Genomic DNA, 27,500 nt, shown 5'->3' on the forward strand with positions numbered 1-27,500 from the left:
GCCGGGGAGAAAGTGTTTCAATACATGCTTCTTTTTAAACAGCCACCTGTAAACAACAACAGCAACCTTAAAACAAACTGAATCTTGCTCTGGTTACTATTCCCTTCGCTCTCCTTCGTGTAGAACAAGTCTACAACATTGAGCACTGGTTTCTTAAACGTTGACACTTGAACCACGTTCTTCTCGACCACGAGAATACACATTCGATTTTGACTCATGGAATCCGACATCACACGCCATCTCATGTTTATCTCTTGAACTACATAGCCAAATTGAGTTCAAGTTGTGTCTTTTGTCGAACTAGGAACCTGCTAATGGGGACATCACTTTCAACCCGGATGTATAGCTTTTGATCTCTAAAAGCTTCCTCGGTAGTATATTGGGTTGACATCATTATACTTACATTCCGTGAGAACGCGGAATGACCACACATGAAAAAAATGCAATCAAAGTACATAAGCAACATGAAAATTAATACTTGAAGAATTTACAGAGATAGGGGAAAAGCACGGAAAATATGCGGAAAGAAATTACATGTAAGTAATAAAATACATAAAACGTCAGAAAATTCCATAACAAGAATACAGTTAGAAGAATGCTGTGAACAATTTGTGCATCGTGTTGACCTGAAGTACCAACCAAGTGTTTCCTAACCACCTCCATCTATTCGTGGATCGCTGCCAATCGGTTCCCTCCTGAATGTAGACCAAGCTAGGGTGGTCTATTCCTAAAATAGACCGGATGTAGTCATTTAGAGGGTACGAAGAATCTAGGGATCCAAGCACCAGTGGCAGCCCTCGCCCTAGGTGTTGGTACTTGAGGACTTTCCGTCTGTATGCTACTTCGAGCATGTCGCAGAGATCGTCGAGAAGCACACGTGTCCTCGGTAGTATAGTGGTCAGGCTTCAAGGGTATTTTCCAAAAGGGAAGAAACTTGTATTAAAAGGGTTCATTTTAAAATGTATTAAAATAAGAGAAAAGTACAAAAATATATTTAAAACAAAATACAATTAAATAAAATTGACTAAAAAAACTATTCTACTGGGAGTGGGGAATCTACGGGACTTGGGGGGTTTTCCTCGTCTTCGGGGTTTGTTGCACCGTAGTGGAAGTGGGCACACACCATTTCCATTGATCCCTGGATTGCTGCTAATCGGGCCTTGAATCGAAATGCACCCCAGGACCGTCCATCGATACCAAGTATCGAGCGAATTTCTTCATTCCTGGGGTTCCATGATCCAAGGGACCCGATAACCAGGGGGAGAATCCTACCAAGGGAAGAATATTTAGCAATCTTTCGCTGGTAGGCATTCTCCATGCTCCCTGGTTGGTCATAGCAGACCACACGACGTCAACCATCACCCGGGAACCAGATAATGTTAATTCAACATCTGGTCTTAGGCGTTGCCCGGGGATGGCTTTGTTGACAGTGACATCGTGGCCTAGCTTGCCAAGCAGCGTTTCCAGGAGATCTTGGACGGTGTTGTGCCCTCTTGGTGGCTAACTGGAGACCTTCTTCACAGTGATTAAGAACGTGATACCCAGTCTCGTTTTCCTTCCCACATCGTCGACAACTCGTATCCTGCTCCTGAGAGCAAAACCACGAGTGCCCCCGAAGAGGAAGGATGTCGAGCCGGGCTCTGTGAAGGTATCTCCAGTCGCGAAAGGAGAGGGGCGTACGGCAGGATACCAGGCGGGCCATGTCTTTCGATGTTCCTTCCAGGGAGAGGCAATGGGCTACAACTCTCCTGGTGGCTCTTGTCGGTGAGCAGGTTCCTGGTATAGCGCTGCCGTGCTACTTTCCGAAGTCCACGGACTGCCTTAACTGGGCTTACGGAGACGTCATCGGCGACAATTCTTAAATTTTCGTCGCCGGATACATCAATCCGCACTCCCAGTCGTTTGGCAGCTTGGCGGGCAAGAGTCCAAAGGTTAGACCCTGCCTCCGCGTACCTCAGTCTGTAGAGCCCCCCATCCATGGATCCTGAAAGATATTCCCCAACTGGTAACACTCCTGGATGCTCAGTTCTGAACCCTCGCCGAATTGTGTCGTGGAGCTGCTCTCGGCAAACATTCCTCACTGTAGGATCTCTACAAGTGAGGAGCTGAGCAGCTCTGGCGATGGTCCAGATATCAGCATCATCAGTGAGGCGGCATGTTCCTAGGCCCCCAACCCGCCGATCTGCATAGAAAAAGGGGACAGTTGCGTGGTTGGGTAAGTTGCAAATAAGGCCTAGGAACTTCCTGCACTCAGTGTCCAGTTGGGTAAAGGAATCTTTCAGGACCCGACCCGAAGCGAGGTGATGGGGCGACTTAAGTGTCCGCGATGCCTCAAATACAAACGGCTCTTTAAAAAATAAAGGTCGCTTTAAGCATTTTTTTCAAATTTTGGTAAAGGTGTCCTCGGTAGTATAGTGGTCAGTATCCCCGCCTGTCACGCGGGGGACCGGGGTTCAATTCCCCGCCGGGGAGGGGGTCAGCTTTGCTGTTTCAAGTACATGCTTCTTTTTAAACAGCCACCTGTAAACAACAACAGCAACCTTAAAACAAACTGAATCTTGCTCTGGTTACTATTCCCTTCGCTCTCCTTCGTGTAGAACAAGTCTACAACATTGAGCACTGGTTTCTTAAACGTTGACACTTGAACCACGTTCTTCTCGACCACGAGAATACACATTCGATTTTGACTCATGGAATCCGACATCACACGCCATCTCATGTTTATCTCTTGAACTACATAGCCAAATTGAGTTCAAGTTGTGTCTTTTGTCGAACTAGGAACCTGCTAATGGGGACATCACTTTCAACCCGGATGTATAGCTTTTGATCTCTAAAAGCTTCCTCGGTAGTATATTGGGTTGACATCATTATACTTACATTCCGTGAGAACGCGGAATGACCACACATGAAAAAAATGCAATCAAAGTACATAAGCAACATGAAAATTAATACTTGAAGAATTTACAGAGATAGGGGAAAAGCACGGAAAATATGCGGAAAGAAATTACATGTAAGTAATAAAATACATAAAACGTCAGAAAATTCCATAACAAGAATACAGTTAGAAGAATGCTGTGAACAATTTGTGCATCGTGTTGACCTGAAGTACCAACCAAGTGTTTCCTAACCACCTCCATCTATTCGTGGATCGCTGCCAATCGGTTCCCTCCTGAATGTAGACCAGCTAGGGTGGTCTATTCCTAAAATAGACCGGATGTAGTCATTTAGAGGGTACGAAGAATCTAGGGATCCAAGCACCAGTGGCAGCCCTCGCCCTAGGTGTTGGTACTTGAGGACTTTCCGTCTGTATGCTACTTCGAGCATGTCGCAGAGATCGTCGAAAAGCACACGTGTCCTCGGTAGTACAGTGGTTAGTTTATGGAGGGGTTTCCGGAAGGGGAATAAACATGTATGGGGTAGGTGCATTTTAAAATATTGCTAAAATTACATAAATAAAATAGATGGGAAAGAGTCTACTAATCTACTGGGTAGGGAATTTCTACGGGAAGAGGGGGGATATCCTCAGCTTCGGGGTTTGGTGCACCATGATGGAAATGGGCACACACCATATCCATTGATCCCTGGATCGCTGCCAATCGGGCCCTGAATCGGAAGGCACCCCAGGATCTTCCGTTGATTCCAAGAATCGAACGGATTTCGTCGTTCCTGGGGTACCATGATCCAAGAGACCCGACAACCAGGGGGAGAATCCTCCCATGCGAAGAATATTTATCATATTTCCGCTGGTAGGCATTCTCCATACTCCCTGGTTGGTCAAAGCAGACCACGACGTCGACCATCACCCGGGAACCGGATAGTTGAAATTCAACATCCGGTCTTAACCTCTGCCCGGGGATGGCATTGTTGATCGTGACGTCGTGTCCTTGCTTGACTAGCAGCGACTCCAAGAGATCCTGGATGGTGTTGTGCCTCTTGGTGGCGAGCTGGAGACCTTCTTCACAGTGGTTAAGCACATGAAACCCGGTCTCGTTTTCCTTTCCGCATCGGCGGCAACTCGTATCTTGCTCCTGTGAGCAAAACCACGAGTGCCCCCGAAGAGGAAGGATGTCGAGCCGGGCCCTGTGAAGATATCTCCAGTCTCGGAAGGAGAGGGGCGTACGGCAGGATACCAGGCGAGCCATGTCTTTCGACTTGTCTTCCAGGGAGAGGCCAGTGGCAACTACTCCCTGGTGGCTCTTGTCAGAAATTAGGTCCCTGGTATAGTGCTGCCGAGCTACTTTCCGAAGTAGCTCTGGGAATAGTACAGTGGTCAGTATCCCCGCCTGTCACGCGGGAGACCGGGGTTCAATTCCCCGCCGGGGAGGGGGTCAGCTTTGCTGTTTCAAGTACATGCTTCTTTTTAAACAGCCACCTGTAAACAACAACAGCAACCTTAATACAAACTGAATCTTGCTCTGGTTACTATTCCCTTCGCTCTCCTTCGTGTAGAACAAGTCTACAACATTGAGCACTGGTTTCTTAAACGTTGACACTTGAACCACGTTCTTCTCGACCACGAGAATACACATTCGATTTTGACTCATGGAATCCGACATCACACGCCATCTCATGTTTATCTCTTGAACTACATAGCCAAATTGAGTTCAAGTTGTGTCTTTTGTCGAACTAGGAACCTGCTAATGGGGACATCACTTTCAACCCGGATGTATAGCTTTTGATCTCTAAAAGCTTCCTCGGTAGTATATTGGGTTGACATCATTATACTTACATTCCGTGAGAACGCGGAATGACCACACATGAAAAAAATGCAATCAAAGTACATAAGCAACATGAAAATTAATACTTGAAGAATTTACAGAGATAGGGGAAAAGCACGGAAAATATGCGGAAAGAAATTACATGTAAGTAATAAAATACATAAAACGTCAGAAAATTCCATAACAAGAATACAGTTAGAAGAATGCTGTGAACAATTTGTGCATCGTGTTGACCTGAAGTACCAACCAAGTGTTTCCTAACCACCTCCATCTATTCGTGGATCGCTGCCAATCGGTTCCCTCCTGAATGTAGACCAGCTAGGGTGGTCTATTCCTAAAATAGACCGGATGTAGTCATTTAGAGGGTACGAAGAATCTAGGGATCCAAGCACCAGTGGCAGCCCTCGCCCTAGGTGTTGGTACTTGAGGACTTTCCGTCTGTATGCTACTTCGAGCATGTCGCAGAGATCGTCGAGAAGCACACGTGTCCTCGGTAGTATAGTGGTCAGTATCCCCGCCTGTCACGCGGGAGACCGGGGTTCAATTCCCCGCCGGGGAGTGGGTCAGCTTTGCTGTTTCAAGTACATGCTTCTTTTTAAACAGCCACCTGTAAACAACAACAGCAACCTTAAAACAAACTGAATCTTGCTCTGGTTACTATTCCCTTCGCTCTCCTTCGTGTAGAACAAGTCTACAACATTGAGCACTGGTTTCTTAAACGTTGACACTTGAACCACGTTCTTCTCGACCACGAGAATACACATTCGATTTTGACTCATGGAATCCGACATCACACGCCATCTCATGTTTATCTCTTGAACTACATAGCCAAATTGAGTTCAAGTTGTGTCTTTTGTCGAACTAGGAACCTGCTAATGGGGACATCACTTTCAACCCGGATGTATAGCTTTTGATCTCTAAAAGCTTCCTCGGTAGTATATTGGGTTGACATTATTATACTTACATTCCGTGAGAACGCGGAATGACCACACATGAAAAAAATGCAATCAAAGTACATAAGCAACATGAAAATTAATACTTGAAGAATTTACAGAGATAGGGGAAAAGCACGGAAAATATGCGGAAAGAAATTACATGTAAGTAATAAAATACATAAAACGTCAGAAAATTCCATAACAAGAATACAGTTAGAAGAATGCTGTGAACAATTTGTGCATCGTGTTGACCTGAAGTACCAACCAAGTGTTTCCTAACCACCTCCATCTATTCGTGGATCGCTGCCAATCGGTTCCCACCTGAATGTAGACCAGCTAGGATGGTCTATTCCTAAAATAGACCGGATGTAGTCATTTAGAGGGTACGAAGAATCTAGGGATCCAAGCACCAGTGGCAGCCCTCGCCCTAGGTGTTGGTACTTGAGGACTTTCCGTCTGTATGCTACTTCGAGCATGTAGCAGAGATCGTCGAGAAGCACACGTGTCCTCGGTAGTATAGTGGTCAGTATCCCCGCCTGTCACGCGGGAGACCGGGGTTCAATTCCCCGCCGGGGAGGGGGTCAGCTTTGCTGTTTCAAGTACATGCTTCTTTTTAAACAGCCACCTGTAAACAACAACAGCAACCTTAAAACAAACTGAATCTTGCTCTGGTTACTATTCCTTTTCGCTCTCCTTCGTGTAGAACAAGTCTACAACATTGAGCACTGGTTTCTTAAACGTTGACACTTGAACCACGTTCTTCTCGACCACGAGAATACACATTCGATTTTGACTCATGGAATCCGACATCACACGCCATCTCATGTTTATCTCTTGAACTACATAGCCAAATTGAGTTCAAGTTGTGTCTTTGTCGAACTAGGAACCTGCTAATGGGGACATCACTTTCAACCCGGATGTATAGCTTTTGATCTCTAAAAGCTTCCTCGGTAGTATATTGGGTTGACATCATTATACTTACATTCCGTGAGAACGCGGAATGACCACACATGAAAAAAATGCAATCAAAGTACATAAGCAACATGAAAATTAATACTTGAAGAATTTACAGAGATAGGGGAAAAGCACGGAAAATATGCGGAAAGAAATTACATGTAAGTAATAAAATACATAAAACGTCAGAAAATTCCATAACAAGAATACAGTTAGAAGAATGCTGTGAACAATTTGTGCATCGTGTTGACCTGAAGTACCAACCAAGTGTTTCCTAACCACCTCCATCCATTCGTGGATCGCTGCCAATCGGTTCCCTCCTGAATGTAGACCAGCTAGGGTGGTCTATTCCTAAAATAGACCGGATGTAGTCATTTAGAGGGTACGAAGAATCTAGGGATCCAAGCACCAGTGGCAGCCCTCGCCCTAGGTGTTGGTACTTGAGGACTTTCCGTCTGTATGCTACTTCGAGCATGTCGCAGAGATCGTCGAGAAGCACACGTGTCCTCGGTAGTATAGTGGTCAGTATCCCCGCCTGTCACGCGGGAGACCGGGGTTCAATTCCCCGCCGGGGGGAGGGGGTCAGCTTTGCTGTTTCAAGTACATGCTTCTTTTTAAACAGCCACCTGTAAACAACAACAGCAACCTTAAAACAAACTGAATCTTGCTCTGGTTACTATTCCCTTCGCTCTCCTTCGTGTAGAACAAGTCTACAACATTGAGCACTGGTTTCTTAAACGTTGACACTTGAACCACGTTCTTCTCGACCACGAGAATACACATTCGATATTGACTCATGGAATCCGACATCACACGCCATCTCATGTTTATCTCTTGAACTACATAGCCAAATTGAGTTCAAGTTGTGTCTTTTGTCGAACTAGGAACCTGCTAATGGGGACATCACTTTCAACCCGGATGTATAGCTTTTGATCTCTAAAAGCTTCCTCGGTAGTATATTGGGTTGACATCATTATACTTACATTCCGTGAGAACGCGGAATGACCACACATGAAAAAAATGCAATCAAAGTACATAAGCAACATGAAAATTAATACTTGAAGAATTTACAGAGATAGGGGAAAAGCACGGAAAATATGCGGAAAGAAATTACATGTAAGTAATAAAATACATAAAACGTCAGAAAATTCCATAACAAGAATACAGTTAGAAGAATGCTGTGAACAATTTGTGCATCGTGTTGACCTGAAGTACCAACCAAGTGTTTCCTAACCACCTCCATCTATTCGTGGATCGCTGCCAATCGGTTCCCTCCTGAATGTAGACCAGCTAGGGTGGTCTATTCCTAAAATAGACCGGATGTAGTCATTTAGAGGGTACGAAGAATCTAGGGATCCAAGCACCAGTGGCAGCCCTCGCCCTAGGTGTTGGTACTTGAGGACTTTCCGTCTGTATGCTACTTCGAGCATGTCGCAGAGATCGTCGAGAAGCACACGTGTCCTCGGTAGTATAGTGGTCAGTATCCCCGCCTGTCACGCGGGAGACCGGGGTTCAATTCCCCGCCGGGGAGGGGGTCAGCTTTGCTGTTTCAAGTACATGCTTCTTTTTAAACAGCCACCTGTAAACAACAACAGCAACCTTAAAACAAACTGAATCTTGCTCTGGTTACTATTCCCTTCGCTCTCCTTCGTGTAGAACAAGTCTACAACATTGAGCACTGGTTTCTTAAACGTTGACACTTGAACCACGTTTTTCTCGACCACGAGAATACACATTCGATTTTGACTCATGGAATCCGACATCACACGCCATCTCATGTTTATCTCTTGAACTACATAGCCAAATTGAGTTCAAGTTGTGTCTTTGTCGAACTAGGAACCTGCTAATGGGGACATCACTTTCAACCCGGATGTATAGCTTTTGATCTCTAAAAGCTTCCTCGGTAGTATATTGGGTTGACATCATTATACTTACATTCCGTGAGAACGCGGAATGACCACACATGAAAAAAATGCAATCAAAGTACATAAGCAACATGAAAATTAATACTTGAAGAATTTACAGAGATAGGGGAAAAGCACGGAAAATATGCGGAAAGAAATTACATGTAAGTAATAAAATACATAAAACGTCAGAAAATTCCATAACAAGAATACAGTTAGAAGAATGCTGTGAACAATTTGTGCATCGTGTTGACCTGAAGTACCAACCAAGTGTTTCCTAACCACCTCCATCTATTCGTGGATCGCTGCCAATCGGTTCCCTCCTGAATGTAGACCAGCTAGGGTGGTCTATTCCTAAAATAGACCGGATGTAGTCATTTAGAGGGTACGAAGAATCTAGGGATCCAAGCACCAGTGGCAGCCCTCGCCCTAGGTGTTGGTACTTGAGGACTTTCCGTCTGTATGCTACTTCGAGCATGTCGCAGAGATCGTCGAGAAGCACACGTGTCCTCGGTAGTATAGTGGTCAGGCTTCAAGGGTATTTTCCAAAAGGGAAGAAACTTGTATTAAAAGGGTTCATTTTAAAATGTATTAAAATAAGAGAAAAGTACAAAAATATATTTAAAACAAAATACAATTAAATAAAATTGACTAAAAAAAAATATTCTACTGGGAGTGGGGAATCTACGGGACTTGGGGGTTTTCCTCGTCTTCGGGGTTTGTTGCACCATAGTGGAAGTGGGCACACACCATTTCCATTGATCCCTGGATTGCTGCTAATCGGGCCTTGAATCGAAATGCACCCCAGGACCGTCCATCGATACCAAGTATCGAGCGAATTTCTTCATTCCTGGGGTTCCATGATCCAAGGGACCCGATAACCAGGGGGAGAATCCTACCAAGGGAAGAATATTTAGCAATCTTTCGCTGGTAGGCATTCTCCATGCTCCCTGGTTGGTCATAGCAGACCACGACGTCAACCATCACCCGGGAACCAGATAATGTTAATTCAACATCTGGTCTTAGGCGTTGCCCGGGGATGGCTTTGTTGACAGTGACATCGTGGCCTAGCTTGCCAAGCAGCGTTTCCAGGAGATCTTGGACGGTGTTGTGCCTCTTGGTGGCTAACTGGAGACCTTCTTCACAGTGATTAAGAACGTGATACCCAGTCTCGTTTTCCTTCCCACATCGTCGACAACTCGTATCCTGCTCCTGAGAGCAAAACCACGAGTGCCCCCGAAGAGGAAGGATGTCGAGCCGGGCTCTGTGAAGGTATCTCCAGTCGCGAAAGGAGAGGGGCGTACGGCAGGATACCAGGCGGGCCATGTCTTTCGATGTTCCTTCCAGGGAGAGGCAATGGGCTACAACTCCCTGGTGGCTCTTGTCGGTGAGCAGGTTCCTGGTATAGCGCTGCCGTGCTACTTTCCGAAGTCCACGGACTGCCTTAACTGGGCTTACGGAGACGTCATCGGCGACAATTCTTAAATTTTCGTCGCCGGATACATCAATCCGCACTCCCAGTCGTTTGGCAGCTTGGCGGGCAAGAGTCCAAAGGTTAGACCCTGCCTCCGCGTACCTCAGTCTGTAGAGCCCCCCATCCATGGATCCTGAAAGATATTCCCCAACTGGTAACACTCCTGGATGCTCAGTTCTGAACCCTCGCCGAATTGTGTCGTGGAGCTGCTCTCGGCAAACATTCCTCACTGTAGGATCTCTACAAGTGAGGAGCTGAACAGCTCTGGCGATGGTCCAGATATCAGCATCATCAGTGAGGCGGCATGTTCCTAGGCCCCCAACCCGCCGATCTGCATAGAAAAAGGGGACAGTTGCGTGGTTGGGTAAGTTGCAAATAAGGCCTAGGAACTTCCTGCACTCAGTGTCCAGTTGGGTAAGGGAATCTTTCAGGACCCGACCCGAAGCGAGGTGATGGGGCGACTTAAGTGTCCGCGATGCCTCAAATACAAACGGCTCTTTAAAAAATAAAGGTCGCTTTAAGCGTTTTTTTCAAATTTTGGTAAAGGTGTCCTCGGTAGTATAGTGGTCAGTATCCCCGCCTGTCACGCGGGAGACCGGGGTTCAATTCCCCGCCGGGGAGGGGGTCAGCTTTGCTGTTTCAAGTACATGCTTCTTTTTAAACAGCCACCTGTAAACAACAACAGCAACCTTAAAACAAACTGAATCTTGCTCTGGTTACTATTCCCTTCGCTCTCCTTCGTGTAGAACAAGTCTACAACATTGAGCACTGGTTTCTTAAACGTTGACACTTGAACCACGTTCTTCTCGACCACGAGAATACACATTCGATTTTGACTCATGGAATCCGACATCACACGCCATCTCATGTTTATCTCTTGAACTACATAGCCAAATTGAGTTCAAGTTGTGTCTTTTGTCGAACTAGGAACCTGCTAATGGGGACATCACTTTCAACCCGGATGTATAGCTTTTGATCTCTAAAAGCTTCCTCGGTAGTATATTGGGTTGACATCACTATACTTACATTCCGTGAGAACGCGGAATGACCACACATGAAAAAAATGCAATCAAAGTACATAAGCAACATGAAAATTAATACTTGAAGAATTTACAGAGATAGGGGAAAAGCACGGAAAATATGCGGAAAGAAATTACATGTAAGTAATAAAATACATAAAACGTCAGAAAATTCCATAACAAGAATACAGTTAGAAGAATGCTGTGAACAATTTGTGCATCGTGTTGACCTGAAGTACCAACCAAGTGTTTCCTAACCACCTCCATCTATTCGTGGATCGCTGCCAATTCGTTCCCTCCTGAATGTAGACCAGCTAGGGTGGTCTATTCCTAAAATAGACCGGATGTAGTCATTTAGAGGGTACGAAGAATCTAGGGATCCAAGCACCAGTGGCAGCCCTCGCCCTAGGTGTTGGTACTTGAGGACTTTCCGTCTGTATGCTACTTCGAGCATGTCGCAGAGATCGTCGAGAAGCACACGTGTCCTCGGTAGTATAGTGGTTAGTTTATGGAGGGGTTTCCGGAAGGGGAATAAACATGTATGAGGTAGGTGCATTTTAAAATATTACTAAAATTACATAAATAAAATATGAGGGAAAGAATCTACTAATCTACTGGGTGGGGAGTTTCTACGGGAAAAGGGGGGATATCCTCAGCTTCGGGGTTTGGTGCACCATGATGGAAATGGGCACACACCATATCCATTGATCCCTGGATCGCTGCCAATCGGGCCTTGAATCGGAAGGCACCCCAGGATCTTCCGTTGATTCCGAGAATCGAACGGATTTCGTCGTTCCTGGGGTACCATGATCCAAGAGACCCGACAACCAGGGGGAGAATCCTCCCATGCGAAGAATATTTATCATATTTCCGCTGGTAGGCATTCTCCATACTCCCTGGTTGGTCATAGCAGACCACGACGTCAACCATCACCCGGGAACCGGATAGTTGAAATTCAACATCCGGTCTTAACCTTTGCCCGGGGATGGCATTGTTGATCGTGACGTCGTGTCCCTGCTTGACTAGCAGCGATTCCAAGAGATCTTGGATGGTGTTGTGCCTCTTGGTGGCGAGCTGGAGACCTTCTTCACAGTGGTTAAGCACATGAAACCCGGTCTCGTTTTCCTTTCCGCATCGGCGGCAACTCGTATCTTGCTCCTGTGAGCAAAACCACGAGTGCCCCCGAAGAGGAAGGATGTCGAGCCGGGCCCTGTGAAGATATCTCCAGTCGCGGAAGGAGAGGGGCGTACGGCAGGATACCAGGCGAGCCATGTCTTTCGACTTGTCTTCCAGGGAGAGGCCAGTGGCAACTACTCCCTGGTGGCTCTTGTCGGAAATTAGGTCCCTGGTATAGCGCTGCCGAGCTACTTTCCGAAGTCCGCGGACTGCCTTGACTGGGCTTACGGAGACGTCATCGGCGACAATTCTTAGATTTTCGTCGCCGGATACATCAATCCGCACTCCCAGTCGTTTGGCAGCTTGGCGGGCAAGAGTCCAAAGATTGGACCCTGCCTCCGCGTACCTCAGTCTGTAGAGCCCCCCATCCACGGATCCCGAAAGATATTCCCCAACTGGCAACACTCCTGGATGCTCGTTTCTGAACCCTCGCCGGATGGTGTCATGGAGCTGCTCTCGGCATATGTTCCTCACTGTAGGGTCTCTACAAGTGAGGAGCTGAGCAGCCCTGGCGATGGTCCAGATATCGGCATCATCAGTGAGGCGGCATGTTCCTAGGCCCCCAACCCGCCGGTCCGCGTAGAAAAACGGGACCGTTGCGTGATTGGGAAGGTTGCAAATAAGGCCTAGAAACTTCCTACACTCAGTGTCCAGTTGGGTAAGACAGTCTTTCAGGACCCGACCCGAAGCGAGGTGATGGGAAAGGGAGGGAAGAAGGTGGCTACGGAAGATTTCAAGTTTTTGCCATGGTGCGAGGTGGGAGGCGGCAATCTTGTCGAGGTTAGGGATAAGGTCAGTTGGTGGTCGGAACCGCAATTTTCCTCCGATCGGTGTACCAAGATATGTTTCTTGGTCGTCTGGACCCAAGCACCGAATTAATTGATCACCAATTCGGCACTGGGCGTCAGACGGCTTGCCTTTGTCGAAGACCAGGCAAGCACACTTCCCGGCATTAAATTGCAGCCCCAAGGTGTTTGCGGTGAGGGTAAAAACGTTTAAAATGTTTTGGAGCTCGGAGGGAGAATTTGTAACCACGGCAATGTCGTCAGCATATGCCGTGGTTTTCACGAGCGAGCCAAATATTAAAAATCCGGGGTTAATATTGGACTTTCCGGCCCTGACGAGGGGTTCGGAAGCCAGGTTAAAAATAGGGGAACTAAGAGCGTCACCCTGGCGAACACCTGCTGTCGGGAAAATGCGGATGGATTCTTTCCCAACGGCAAAATCCATCCGATTTCCCGAATATATGTCCACCAGGATGCGCCGGAGGTCCTCTGGTATTGGAAGTGATGTGAACAGCTCATTCAGAACGGCGTGAGGCACAGATCCAAACGCGTTGCACATGTCCAGCCATGCAATAGACATGTGCTTTCCGTTTGGTCTTTGTCTCCTCGACAACCGTCTGTAAGAGCTGTGTATGTTCCTGAATACCATGGACCCCCGGGAGGAAACCCTTTTGCTCGGGAGATAACCAGCCAAGGTCTGAAGCGACTTGCGTTATTCTCTGGCTGATCACTCCCGAGAACAGTTTGTAAATGGTAGGAAGAAGGGATATTGGTCTAAAGTTGGAATAGTCGCTAGTGTCCCCTTTCTTGAAAATGGGGACAGTTCGCGATGTCTTCCAACAATTAGGAACCCCTAGCTTCCAAACCATTTTACAAACTGTTTCCAGCAGAATGCAGTTGGGGTCGATGGCTCTAAGATGACGGTATTCTAGGCCATCAACCCCTGGTGATGTGTTGGTAGCCCGGCGGAGCTTAGCTTCAAGCTCTTGTTGGGTTGGCGCACGATTAAGGAAGTTCATCTGGTCCTCTGAAGGTTGGGACCAGTCGCAGGTGTCGTAGAGTTCCCTCGCACTTTGGCACTGCTGCGGAGATGGTCTCAATCGGTTGTAAGTCCTCTTGAGATATTCCTCCGCAGCTTGTACAGTACCATCGTAGGAGGGTAAACGGTCTTCGAGCACCTGTCGAACGGCTCTTCTTGGGTAAATGTTGAAGAGCCGCTGAATCTTCCTCGCCTCGTACGCCTTTTGCTTGATATGTCGCCGGGCCTTCTGCATCTGCCGGTTTTGGTTTCTTTTTCTTTTGTCAGGGTTTCCTCGGGGTTGTTCAGGGCTAGGGTCTTGTAAAATTTGTGCTTTAGGGAGCCAGTCAGCTGTGCAACGTTCGAGGACATCGTCTAGGTCATGTAGAGTCTCACAGCTCAAGAAGGCAGGAACCCAGAGACTGACAAAATCGTCGTCTCTTTGACTCTGCTCTTCTGAGCTGTGGTGACTACGTCCTCGATTGCTGTGCTGACTGGGGACAAAGGATAAGGTCTCGGGGTTAGGTGAAGGGTCTAAAATCTCTTGTGATAAAATTGTGGGGCTAGTATTTTCTTGTGGGGGAGTTCATAAAGCCAACTAAAATTTTGTGTATTAAAAGAGGAGGCGAACTCCCTCCCAAGATCTAAAATAGGGCTAGCGGTAAAATTTGCTGGAGATAGGACATTACCAGGGGATTCCTCGATCGCTGGGATTTCCACCACGGATAGCTCATCACGCTCGTCTTCTGTTGCAGTAACATCCTCTAGAGAGATCACTGCAGCAGAAGAGTCACGGTTTGAGCCATCCATACTGGATATCCCAGCAAATCGGATGGAGGGTGATGGGTTGTTATTAGAATGTAACCTTTGGTAATGTCCTTTTAGTGTAGGGCCATCTCCAGCAAATCCACACACTCCGCATTCCCAATATTTAACTAGTCGGAGTGTGTGGGCTGTCTCTAGGTGTCTGTGGATACTACCCATGGCTCTGGTGTTAGTTGCCAAGGTAGTCCACTCACACCTAGGACACTTCGTGGGTTTACCAGGGTATTTTAAAATGATTTTGTCCCCTTCAATTCTGGAAGGGGAAAACGTGGGGAGAGAAGAGTGAGCGGGATTAGGAGACCCCTGCAGAACCATCCATTGCAGATGCAATGGTTAGTTCGAGGGATTGGCGGAGAATACTGGAGGAAAGGGACTCAGTACAAGGTCTTGCATGTCTGCCGGCTGAAATAAACGAATTAAATTCCTTTTTACAGCCAAGGCAGACATACTGGGTGGTGTACTGAACCCCTCTCCTAGAATGTCTTTCTTTTATGTGTGTCTCCGCCAATTGTCTCTTGCGATCCCCAGACCAGGGACCGCTACCTCGCTCACCTTGACAGGATTTCTCCCCACATTTTAAAATAATTGGCAGAGGAACTGGGATTTTAATGATTGTCCCATGGAGTCTTACTCTAGTAGCATTTCTACTAGATGCTCCTACCTCTGCCATTGCTACCCTGGGCCCACTTACATATGAAAGAATAAAACAGTAATTCTTATTGACTAAAAACAAACAAATAAAGAAAAAATCGGTAAAATATTGTTAGAAAAATATAAAAAAAACCATTAAAAATCTGAAGAGAAAATTCTAAAAAAATATAGAAAGAGAGGAAGCACACGTGTCCTCGGTAGTATAGTGGTCAGTATCCCCGCCTGTCACGCGGGAGACCGGGGTTCAATTCCCCGCCGGGGAGGGGTCAGCTTTGCTATTTCAAGTACATGCTTCTTTTTAAACAGCCACCTGTAAACAACAACAGCAACCTTAAAACAAACTGAATCTTGCTCTGGTTACTATTCCCTTCGCTCTCCTTCGTGTAGAACAAGTCTACAACATTGAGCACTGGTTTCTTAAACGTTGACACTTGAACCACGTTCTTCTCGACCACGAGAATACACATTCGATTTTGACTCATGGAATCCGACATCACACGCCATCTCATGTTTATCTCTTGAACTACATAGCCAAATTGAGTTCAAGTTGTGTCTTTTGTCGAACTAGGAACCTGCTAATGGGGACATCACTTTCAACCCGGATGTATAGCTTTTGATCTCTAAAAGCTTCCTCGGTAGTATATTGGGTTGACATCATTATACTTACATTCCGTGAGAACGCGGAATGACCACACATGAAAAAAATGCAATCAAAGTACATAAGCAACATGAAAATTAATACTTGAAGAATTTACAGAGATAGGGGAAAAGCACGGAAAATATGCGGAAAGAAATTACATGTAAGTAATAAAATACATAAAACGTCAGAAAATTCCATAACAAGAATACAGTTAGAAGAATGCTGTGAACAATTTGTGCATCGTGTTGACCTGAAGTACCAACCAAGTGTTTCCTAACCACCTCCATCTATTCGTGGATCGCTGCCAATCGGTTCCCTCCTGAATGTAGACCAGCTAGGGTGGTCTATTCCTAAAATAGACCGGATGTAGTCATTTAGAGGGTACGAAGAATCTAGGGATCCAAGCACCAGTGGCAGCCCTCGCCCTAGGTGTTGGTACTTGAGGACTTTCCGTCTGTATGCTACTTCGAGCATGTCGCAGAGATCGTCGAAAAGCACACGTGTCCTCGGTAGTACAGTGGTTAGTTTATGGAGGGGTTTCCGGAAGGGGAATAAACATGTATGGGGTAGGTGCATTTTAAAATATTGCTAAAATTACATAAATAAAATAGATGGGAAAGAGTCTACTAATCTACTGGGTAGGGAATTTCTACGGGAAGAGGGGGGATATCCTCAGCTTCGGGGTTTGGTGCACCATGATGGAAATGGGCACACACCATATCCATTGATCCCTGGATCGCTGCCAATCGGGCCCTGAATCGGAAGGCACCCCAGGATCTTCCGTTGATTCCAAGAATCGAACGGATTTCGTCGTTCCTGGGGTACCATGATCCAAGAGACCCGACAACCAGGGGGAGAATCCTCCCATGCGAAGAATATTTATCATATTTCCGCTGGTAGGCATTCTCCATACTCCCTGGTTGGTCAAAGCAGACCACGACGTCGACCATCACCCGGGAACCGGATAGTTGAAATTCAACATCCGGTCTTAACCTCTGCCCGGGGATGGCATTGTTGATCGTGACGTCGTGTCCTTGCTTGACTAGCAGCGACTCCAAGAGATCCTGGATGGTGTTGTGCCTCTTGGTGGCGAGCTGGAGACCTTCTTCACAGTGGTTAAGCACATGAAACCCGGTCTCGTTTTCCTTTCCGCATCGGCGGCAACTCGTATCTTGCTCCTGTGAGCAAAACCACGAGTGCCCCCGAAGAGGAAGGATGTCGAGCCGGGCCCTGTGAAGATATCTCCAGTCTCGGAAGGAGAGGGGCGTACGGCAGGATACCAGGCGAGCCATGTCTTTCGACTTGTCTTCCAGGGAGAGGCCAGTGGCAACTACTCCCTGGTGGCTCTTGTCAGAAATTAGGTCCCTGGTATAGTGCTGCCGAGCTACTTTCCGAAGTAGCTCTGGGAATAGTACAGTGGTCAGTATCCCCGCCTGTCACGCGGGAGACCGGGGTTCAATTCCCCGCCGGGGAGGGGGTCAGCTTTGCTGTTTCAAGTACATGCTTCTTTTTAAACAGCCACCTGTAAACAACAACAGCAACCTTAATACAAACTGAATCTTGCTCTGGTTACTATTCCCTTCGCTCTCCTTCGTGTAGAACAAGTCTACAACATTGAGCACTGGTTTCTTAAACGTTGACACTTGAACCACGTTCTTCTCGACCACGAGAATACACATTCGATTTTGACTCATGGAATCCGACATCACACGCCATCTCATGTTTATCTCTTGAACTACATAGCCAAATTGAGTTCAAGTTGTGTCTTTTGTCGAACTAGGAACCTGCTAATGGGGACATCACTTTCAACCCGGATGTATAGCTTTTGATCTCTAAAAGCTTCCTCGGTAGTATATTGGGTTGACATCATTATACTTACATTCCGTGAGAACGCGGAATGACCACACATGAAAAAAATGCAATCAAAGTACATAAGCAACATGAAAATTAATACTTGAAGAATTTACAGAGATAGGGGAAAAGCACGGAAAATATGCGGAAAGAAATTACATGTAAGTAATAAAATACATAAAACGTCAGAAAATTCCATAACAAGAATACAGTTAGAAGAATGCTGTGAACAATTTGTGCATCGTGTTGACCTGAAGTACCAACCAAGTGTTTCCTAACCACCTCCATCTATTCGTGGATCGCTGCCAATCGGTTCCCTCCTGAATGTAGACCAGCTAGGGTGGTCTATTCCTAAAATAGACCGGATGTAGTCATTTAGAGGGTACGAAGAATCTAGGGATCCAAGCACCAGTGGCAGCCCTCGCCCTAGGTGTTGGTACTTGAGGACTTTCCGTCTGTATGCTACTTCGAGCATGTCGCAGAGATCGTCGAGAAGCACACGTGTCCTCGGTAGTATAGTGGTTAGTTTATGGAGGGTTTTCCGGAAGGGGAATAAACATGTATGAGGTGGGTGCATTTTAAAATATTACTAAAATTACATAAAAAAAATATGTGGGAAAGAATCTACTAATCTACTGGGTAGGGAGTTTCTACGGGAAAAGGGGGATATCCTCAGCTTCGGGGTTTGGTGCACCATGATGGAAATGGGCACACACCATTTCCATTGATCCCTGGATCGCTGCCAATCGGGCCTTGAATCGGAAGGCACCCCAGGATCTTCCGTTGATTCCGAGAATCGAACGGATTTCGTCGTTCCTGGGGTACCATGATCCAAGAGACCCGACAACCAGGGGGAGAATCCTCCCATGCGAAGAATATTTATCATATTTCCGCTGGTAGGCATTCTCCATACTCCCTGGTTGGTCATAGCAGACCACGACGTCGACCATCACCCGGGAACCGGATAGTTGAAATTCAACATCCGGTCTTAACCTTTGCCCGGGGATGGCATTGTTGATCGTGACGTCGTGTCCCTGCTTGACTAGCAGCGACTCCAAGAGATCTTGGATGGTGTTGTGCCTCTTGGTGGCGAGCTGGAGACCTTCTTCACAGTGGTTAAGCACATGAAACCCGGTCTCGTTTTCCTTTCCGCATCGGCGGCAACTCGTATCTTGCTCCTGTGAGCAAAACCACGAGTGCCCCCGAAGAGAAAGGATGTCGAGCCGGGCCCTGTGAAGATATCTCCAGTCTCGGAAGGAGAGGGGCGTACGGCAGGATACCAGGCGAGCCATGTCTTTCGACTTGTCTTCCAGGGAGAGGCCAGTGGCAACTACTCCCTGGTGGCTCTTGTCGGAAATTAGGTCCCTGGTATAGCGCTGCCGAGCTACTTTCCGAAGTCCGCGGACTGCCTTGACTGGGCTTACGGAGACGTCATCGGCGACAATTCTTAGATTTTCGTCGCCGGATACATCAATCCGCACTCCCAGTCGTTTGGCAGCTTGGCGGGCAAGAGTCCAAAGATTGGACCCTGCCTCCGCGTACCTCAGTCTGTAGAGCCCCCCATCCACGGATCCCATAGAACTTTCCGTCTGTATGCTACTTCGAGCATGTCGCAGAGATCGTCGAGAAGCACACGTGTCCTCGGTAGTATAGTGGTTAGTTTATGGAGGGGTTTCCGGAAGGGGAATAAACATGTATGGGGTAGGTGCATTTTAAAATATTGCTAAAATTACATAAATAAAATAGATGGGAAAGAGTCTACTAATCTACTGGGTAGGGAATTTCTACGGGAAGAGGGGGGATATCCTCAGCTTCGGGGTTTGGTGCACCATGATGGAAATGGGCACACACCATATCCATTGATCCCTGGATCGCTGCCAATCGGGCCCTGAATCGGAAGGCACCCCAGGATCTTCCGTTGATTCCAAGAATCGAACGGATTTCGTCGTTCCTGGGGTACCATGATCCAAGAGACCCGACAACCAGGGGGAGAATCCTCCCATGCGAAGAATATTTATCATATTTCCGCTGGTAGGCATTCTCCATACTCCCTGGTTGGTCAAAGCAGACCACGACGTCGACCATCACCCGGGAACCGGATAGTTGAAATTCAACATCCGGTCTTAACCTCTGCCCGGGGATGGCATTGTTGATCGTGACGTCGTGTCCTTGCTTGACTAGCAGCGACTCCAAGAGATCCTGGATGGTGTTGTGCCTCTTGGTGGCGAGCTGGAGACCTTCTTCACAGTGGTTAAGCACATGAAACCCGGTCTCGTTTTCCTTTCCGCATCGGCGGCAACTCGTATCTTGCTCCTGTGAGCAAAACCACGAGTGCCCCCGAAGAGGAAGGATGTCGAGCCGGGCCCTGTGAAGATATCTCCAGTCTCGGAAGGAGAGGGGCGTACGGCAGGATACCAGGCGAGCCATGTCTTTCGACTTGTCTTCCAGGGAGAGGCCAGTGGCAACTACTCCCTGGTGGCTCTTGTCAGAAATTAGGTCCCTGGTATAGCGCTGCCGAGCTACTTTCCGAAGTCCGCGGACTGCCTTGACTGGGCTTACGGAGACGTCATCGGCGACAATTCTTATATTTTCGTCGCCGGATACATCAATCCGCACTCCCAGTCGTTTTGCAGCTTGGCGGGCAAGAGTCCAAAGATTGGACCCTGCCTCCGCGTACCTCAGTCTGTAGAGCCCCCCATCCACGGATCCCGAAAGATATTCCCCAACTGGCAACACTCCTGGATGCTCGTTTCTGAACCCTCGCCGGATGGTGTCATGGAGCTGCTCTCGGCATATGTTCCTCACTGTAGGGTCTCTACAAGTGAGGAGCTGAGCAGCCCTGGCGATGGTCCAGATATCGGCATCATCAGTGAGGCGGCATGTTCCTAGGCCCCCAACCCGCCGGTCCGCGTAGAAAAACGGGACCGTTGCGTGATTGGGAAGGTTGCAAATAAGGCCTAGAAACTTCCTGCACTCAGTGTCCAGTTGGGTAAGACAGTCTTTCAGGACCCGACCCGAAGCGAGGTGATGGGAAAGGGAGGGAAGAAGGTGGCTACGGAAGATTTCAAGTTTTTGCCATGGTGCGAGGTGGGAGGCGGCAATCTTGTCGAGGTTAGGGATAAGGTCAGTTGGTGGTCGGAACCGCAATTTTCCTCCGATTGGTGTACCAAGATATGTTTCTTGGTCGTCTGGACCCAAGCACCGAATTAATTGATCACCAATTCGGCACTGGGCGTCAGACGGCTTGCCTTTGTCGAAGACCAGGCAAGCACACTTCCCGGCATTAAATTGCAGCCCCAAGGTGTTTGCGGTGAGGGTAAAAACGTTTAAAATATTTTGGAGCTCGAAGGGAGAATTTGTAACCACGGCAATGTCGTCAGCATATGCCGTGGTTTTCACGAGCGAGCCAAATAATAAAAATCCGGGGTTAATATTGGACTTTCCGGCCCTGACGAGGGGCTCGGAAGCCAGGTTAAAAATAGGGGAGCTAAGAGCGTCACCCTGGCGAACACCTGCTGTCGGGAAAATGCGGATGGATTCTTTCCCAACGGCAAAATCCATCCGATTTCCCGAATATATGTCCACCAGGATGCGCCGGAGGTCCTCTGGTATTGGAAGTGATGTGAACAGCTCATTCAGAACGGCGTGAGGCACAGATCCAAACGCGTTGCACATGTCCAGCCATGCAATAGACATGTGCTTTCGTTTGGTCTTTGTCTCCTCGACAACCGTCTGTAAGAGCTGTGTATGTTCCTGAATACCATGGACCCCCGGGAGGAAACCCTTTTGCTCGGGAGATAACCAGCCAAGGTCTGAAGCGACTTGCGTTATTCTCTGGCTGATCACTCCCGAGAACAGCTTGTAAATGGTAGGAAGAAGGGATATTGGTCTAAAGTTGGAATAGTCACTAGTGTCCCCTTTCTTGAAAATGGGGACAGTTCGCGATGTCTTCCAACAATTAGGAACCCCTAGCTTCCAAACCATTTTACAAACTGTTTCCAGCAGAATGCAGTTGGGGTCGATGGCTCTAAGATGACGGTATTCTAGGCCATCAACCCCTGGTGATGTGTTGGTAGCCCGGCGAAGCTTAGCTTCAAGCTCTTGTTGGGTTGGCGCACGATTAAGGAAGTTCATCTGGTCCTCTGAAGGTTGGGACCAGTCGCAGGTGTCGTAGAGTTCCCTCGCACTTTGGCACTGCTGCGGAGATGGTCTCAATCGGTTGTAAGTCCTCTTGAGATATTCCTCCGCAGCTTGTACAGTACCATCGTAGGAGGGTGAACGGTCTTCGAGCACCTCTCGAACGGCTCTTCTTGGGTAAATGTTGAAGAGCCGCTGAATCTTCCTCGCCTCGTACGCCTTTTGCTTGATATTTCGCCGGGCCTTCTGCATCTGCCGGTTTTGATTTCTTTTTCTTTTGTCAGGGTTTCCTCGGGGTTGTTCAGGGCTAGGGTCTTGTAAAATTTGTGCTTTAGGGAGCCAGTCAGCTGTGCAACGTGCGAGGACGTCGTCTAGGTCATGTAGAGTCCCACAGCTCAAGAAGGCAGGAACCCAGAGACTGACAAAATCGTCGTCTCTTTGGCTCTGCTCTTCTGAGCTGTTTTGACTACGTCCTCGATTGCTTTGCTGACTGGGGACAAAGGTTAAGGTCTCAGGGTTAGGTGAAGGGTCTAAAATCTCTTGTGATAAAATTGTGGGGCTAGTATTTTCTTGTGGGGGAGTTCATAAAGCCAACTAAAATTTTGTGTATTAAAAGAGGAGGCGAACTCCCTCCCAAGATCTAAAATAGGGCTTGCGGTAAAATTTGCTGGAGATAGGACATTACCAGGGGATTCCTCGATCGCTGGGATTTCCACCACGGATAGCTCATCACGCTCGTCTTCTGTTGCAGTAACACCCTCTAGAGAGATCACTGCAGCAGAAGAGTCACGGTTGGAGCCATCCATACTGGATATCCCAGCAAATCGGATGGAGGATGACCGATTGGAATGTAACCTTTGGTAATGTCCTTTTAGTGTAGGGCCATCTCCAGCAAATCCACACACTCCGCATTCCCAATATTTAACTAGTCGGAGTGTGTGGGCTGTCTCTAGGTGTCTGTGGATACTACCCATGGCTCTGGTGTTAGTTGCCAAGGTAGTCCACTCACACCTAGGACACTTCGTGGGTTTCCCAGGGTATTTTAAAATGATTTTGTCCCCTTCAATTCTGGAAGGGGAAAACGTGGGGAGAGAAGAGTGAGCGGGATTAGGAGACCCCCGAGAACCATCCATTGCAGATGCAATGGTTAGTTCGAGGGATTGGCGGAGAATACTGGAGGAAAGGGACTCAGTACAAGGTCTTGCATGTCTGCCGGCTGAAATAAACGAATTGAATTCCTTTTTACAGCCAAGGCAGACATACTGGGTGGTGTACTGAACCCCTCTCCTAGAATGTCTTTCTTTTATGTGTGTCTCCGCCAATTGTCTCTTGCGATCCCCAGACCAGGGACCGCTACCTCGCTCACCTTGACAGGATTTCTCCCCACGTTTTAAAATGTTTGGCAGAGGAACTGGGATTTTAATGATTGTCCCATGGAGTCTTACTCTAGTAGAATTTCTACTAGATGCTCCTTCCTCTGCCATTGCTACCCTGGGCCCACTTACATGTAAGAGTGCAAAACAGAAATTCTTATGAAGTAAAAATCAAAAATGAAATAAAATTCGGAAAAATATAGGGAGAAAAATTTAAAGACCAATTAAAAATATGAAGAAAAATATTTTTTTTTTTTTTTTTTTTTTTAAAGGATTTGATAGGATTAAAAAAAATAATAATAATAAGGGAAATGGAAAAAAAAATTCAAAGAACGGAAAATGAGATGGTTGACTATATGGTTTTGATGTAAAATGAGATTTAAAAGTAGTGGATATTTAAAAAATTTTAAAAATTTTAAAAATTTTCTGGGAACTTAGATTAAGATAAATAAAGATACCAAAATAAAAGTGCAAATTAGAAAATCTGAAAATAAAATAATTTTTTTTTTTTTTAATAATAAAATTTTAATCCGAAGAAAAGAAAATTAGCGATCAATAAAGTGATTTTAATTTTAATAAAAAAAAAAAAGATAAATCAATTAAAAATTAAAATAAATAAACAATTAGAATGGAATAGTAAGATTAAAGAAAAAATAGTATTGAATAAAAGCAAAATATTTGTTTTTGTAAAAACAGAAGAGTTTCTCGGATGAAGTTAGATAAAAAAGAAGAACAATATAACGAGCTAAAACATAACCAATAAAAACAAAAACCCTTTAAAAAAAAAATCCTCTCCAAAAAAAAAAAAAAAAAAAAAAAAAAAAAAAAAATTTTGTAGTATAGTGGTCAGTATCCCCGCCTGTCACGCGGGAGACCGGGGTTCAATTCCCCGCCGGGGAGGGGGTCAGCTTTGCTGTTTCAAGTACATGCTTCTTTTTAAACAGCCACCTGTAAACAACAACAGCAACCTTAAAACAAACTGAATCTTGCTCTGGTTACTATTCCCTTCGCTCTCCTTCGTGTAGAACAAGTCTACAACATTGAGCACTGGTTTCTTAAACGTTGACACTTGAACCACGTTCTTCTCGACCACGAGAATACACATTCGATTTTGACTCATGGAATCCGACATCACACGCCATCTCATGTTTATCTCTTGAACTACATAGCCAAATTGAGTTCAAGTTGTGTCTTTTGTCGAACTAGGAACCTGCTAATGGGGACATCACTTTCAACCCGGATGTATAGCTTTTGATCTCTAAAAGCTTCCTCGGTAGTATATTGGGTTGACATCACTATACTTACATTCCGTGAGAACGCGGAATGACCACACATGAAAAAAATGCAATCAAAGTACATAAGCAACATGAAAATTAATACTTGAAGAATTTACAGAGATAGGGGAAAAGCACGGAAAATATGCGGAAAGAAATTACATATTAGTAATAAAATACATAAAACGTCAGAAAAATCCATAACAAGAATACAGTTAGGAAGAATGCTGTGAACAATTTGTGCATCGTGTTGACCTGAAGTACCAACCAAGTGTTTCCTAACCACCTCCATCTATTCGTGGATCGCTGCCAATCGGTTCCCCCCCTGAATGTAGACCAGCTAGGGTGGTCTATTCCTAAAATAGACCGGATGTAGTCATTTAGAGGGTACGAAGAATCTAGGGATCCAAGCACCAGTGGCAGCCCTCGCCCTAGGTGTTGGTACTTGAGGACTTTCCGTCTGTATGCTACTTCGAGCATGTCGCAGAAGATCGTCGAGAAGCACACGTGTCCTCGGTAGTATAGTGGTCAGTATCCCCGCCTGTCACGCGGGAGACCGGGGTTCAATTCCCCGCCGGGGGAGGGGTCAGCTTTGCTGTTTCAAGTATATGCTTCTTTTTAAACAGCCACCTGATAAACAACAACAACAACCTTAAAAACAAACTGAATCTTGCTCTGGTTACTTTTCCCTTCGCTCTCCTTCGTGTAGAACAAGTCTACAACATTGAGCACTGGTTTCTTAAACGTTGACACTTGAACCACGTTCTTCTCGACCACGAGAATACACATTCGATTTTGACTCATGGAATCCGACATCACACGCCATCTCATGTTTATCTCTTGAACAGAGTAGTGCAGATGACTGCCATTGAAAATCTAATTGAGTTCAAGTTGTGTCTTTTGTCGAACTAGGAACCTGCTAATGGGGACATCACTTTCAACCCGGATGTATAGCTTTTGATCTCTAAAAGCTTCCTCGGTAGTATATTGGGTTGACATCATTATACTTACATTCCGTGAGAACGCGGAATGACCACACATAAAAAAAATCCAATCAAAGTACATAAGCAACATGAAAATTAATACTTGAAGAATTTACGGAGATAGGGGAAAAGCACGGAAAATATGCGGGCGGAAAGAAATTGCATATTAGCAATAAAATACATAAAACGTCGGAAAATTCCATAACAAGAATACAGTTAGGAAGAATGCTGTGAACAATTTGTGCATCGTGTTGACCTGAAGTACCAACCAAGTGTTTCCTAACCACCTCCATCTATTCGTGGATCGCTGCCAATCGGTTCCCTCCTGAATGTAGACCAGCTAGGGTGGTCTACTCCTAAAATAGACCGGATGTAGTCATTTAGAGGGTACGAAGAATCTAGGGATCTCCAAGCACCAGTGGCAGCCCTCGCCCTAGGTGTTGTTACTTGAGGACTTTCCGTCTGTATGCTACTTCGAGCATGTCGCAGAGATCGTCGAGAAGCACACGTGTCCTCGGTAGTATAGTGGTCAGTATCCCCGCCTGTCACGCGGGAGACCGGGGTTCAATTCCCCGCCGGGGAGAAGCTCGGCTTTGGTGTTTCAAGTATATGCTTCTTTTTAAACAGCAACCGATAAACAACAACAACAACCTTAAAAATAAAACAGAATCTTGCTCTGGTTACTTTTTCCTTCGCTCTCCTTCGTGTAGAACAAGTCTACAACATTGAGCACTAGTTTCGTAAACGTTGACACTTGAACCACGTTCTTCTCGACCACGAGAATACACATTCGATTTTGACTCATAGAATCCGACATCACACGCCATCTGATGTTTATCTCTTGAACAGAGTAGTGCAGATGACTGGCATTGCGACTAACCACACACCATCTGCTGTTCGTCTCTTCAACTACATAGCCAAATTGAGTTCAAGTTATGTCTTTTGTCGAACTAGGAACCTGCTAATGGGGACATCACTTTCAACCCGGATGTATAGCTTTTGATCTCTAAAAGCGTCCTCGGTAGTATATTGGGTTGACCTCATTATACTTACATTCCGTGAAAACGCGGAATGACCACACATAAAAAAATTCCAATCAAAGTACATAAGCAACATGAAAACTAATACTTGAAGAATTTACGGAGATAGGGGAAAAAGCACGGAAAATATGCGGGAAGAAATTGCATATTAACAATAAAATACATAAAACGTCGGAAAAATCCATAACAAGAATACAGTTAGGAGAATGTTGTGAACAATTTGTGCATCATGTTGACCTTAAGTACCAACCAAATGTTTCCTAACCACCTCCATCTATTCGTGGATCGCTGCCAACCGGTTCCCTCCTGAATGTAGACCAGCTAGGGTGGTCTACTCCTAAAAGAGACCGGATGTAGTCATTTAGAGGGTACGAAGAATCTAGGATCTCCAAGCACCAGTGGCAGCCTTCGCCCTAGGTGTTGTTACTTGAGGACTTTCGGTCTGTATGCTACTTCGAGCATGTCGCAGAGATTGTAGAGGAGAAAACGTGTCCTCGGTAGTATAGTAGTCAGTATCCCCGCCTGTCACGCGGGAGACCGGGGTTCAATTCCCCGCCGGGGGGAAGCTCAGCTTTGGTGTTTCAAGTATATGCTTCTTTTTAAACAGCAACCGATAAACAACAACAACAACCTTAAAAAAAATAGAATCTTGCTCTGGTTACTTTTCTTCTCCTTCGCTCTCCTTCGTGTAGAACAAGTCTACAACATTGAGCACTAGTTTCGTAAACGTTGACACTTGAACC

The 27,500-nt window shown here is 46.3% G+C and overlaps 9 non-coding genes across 9 annotated transcripts; all 9 read left to right on the top strand.

The window, feature by feature from the left end:
• The first annotated feature begins 2,400 nt into the window (after positions 1-2,400).
• Trnad-guc lies at positions 2,401-2,472 on the top strand. Its single transcript has one exon. It is a non-coding gene; the product is annotated as a tRNA-Asp (tRNA).
• Positions 2,473-5,205: 2,733 nt separating this feature from the next.
• Positions 5,206-5,277, top strand: Trnad-guc. The gene has a single exon. It is a non-coding gene; the product is annotated as a tRNA-Asp (tRNA).
• An 881-nt stretch (positions 5,278-6,158) lies between these two features.
• Positions 6,159-6,230, top strand: Trnad-guc. The gene has a single exon. It is a non-coding gene; the product is annotated as a tRNA-Asp (tRNA).
• Positions 6,231-7,111: 881 nt separating this feature from the next.
• Positions 7,112-7,183, top strand: Trnad-guc. The gene has a single exon. It is a non-coding gene; the product is annotated as a tRNA-Asp (tRNA).
• An 883-nt stretch (positions 7,184-8,066) lies between these two features.
• Positions 8,067-8,138, top strand: Trnad-guc. The gene has a single exon. It is a non-coding gene; the product is annotated as a tRNA-Asp (tRNA).
• A 2,396-nt stretch (positions 8,139-10,534) lies between these two features.
• Positions 10,535-10,606, top strand: Trnad-guc. Its single transcript has one exon. It is a non-coding gene; the product is annotated as a tRNA-Asp (tRNA).
• A 5,044-nt stretch (positions 10,607-15,650) lies between these two features.
• On the top strand, positions 15,651-15,722 carry Trnad-guc. The gene has a single exon. It is a non-coding gene; the product is annotated as a tRNA-Asp (tRNA).
• Positions 15,723-25,244: 9,522 nt separating this feature from the next.
• Trnad-guc lies at positions 25,245-25,316 on the top strand. Its single transcript has one exon. It is a non-coding gene; the product is annotated as a tRNA-Asp (tRNA).
• Positions 25,317-26,228: 912 nt separating this feature from the next.
• Positions 26,229-26,300, top strand: Trnad-guc. Its single transcript has one exon. It is a non-coding gene; the product is annotated as a tRNA-Asp (tRNA).
• Positions 26,301-27,500: the final 1,200 nt, after the last annotated feature.

The sequence above is a fragment of the Daphnia magna genome, linkage group LG3 (assembly GCF_020631705.1).
Source record: "Daphnia magna isolate NIES linkage group LG3, ASM2063170v1.1, whole genome shotgun sequence".
Taxonomy (NCBI): Eukaryota; Metazoa; Arthropoda; class Branchiopoda; order Diplostraca; family Daphniidae; genus Daphnia; species Daphnia magna.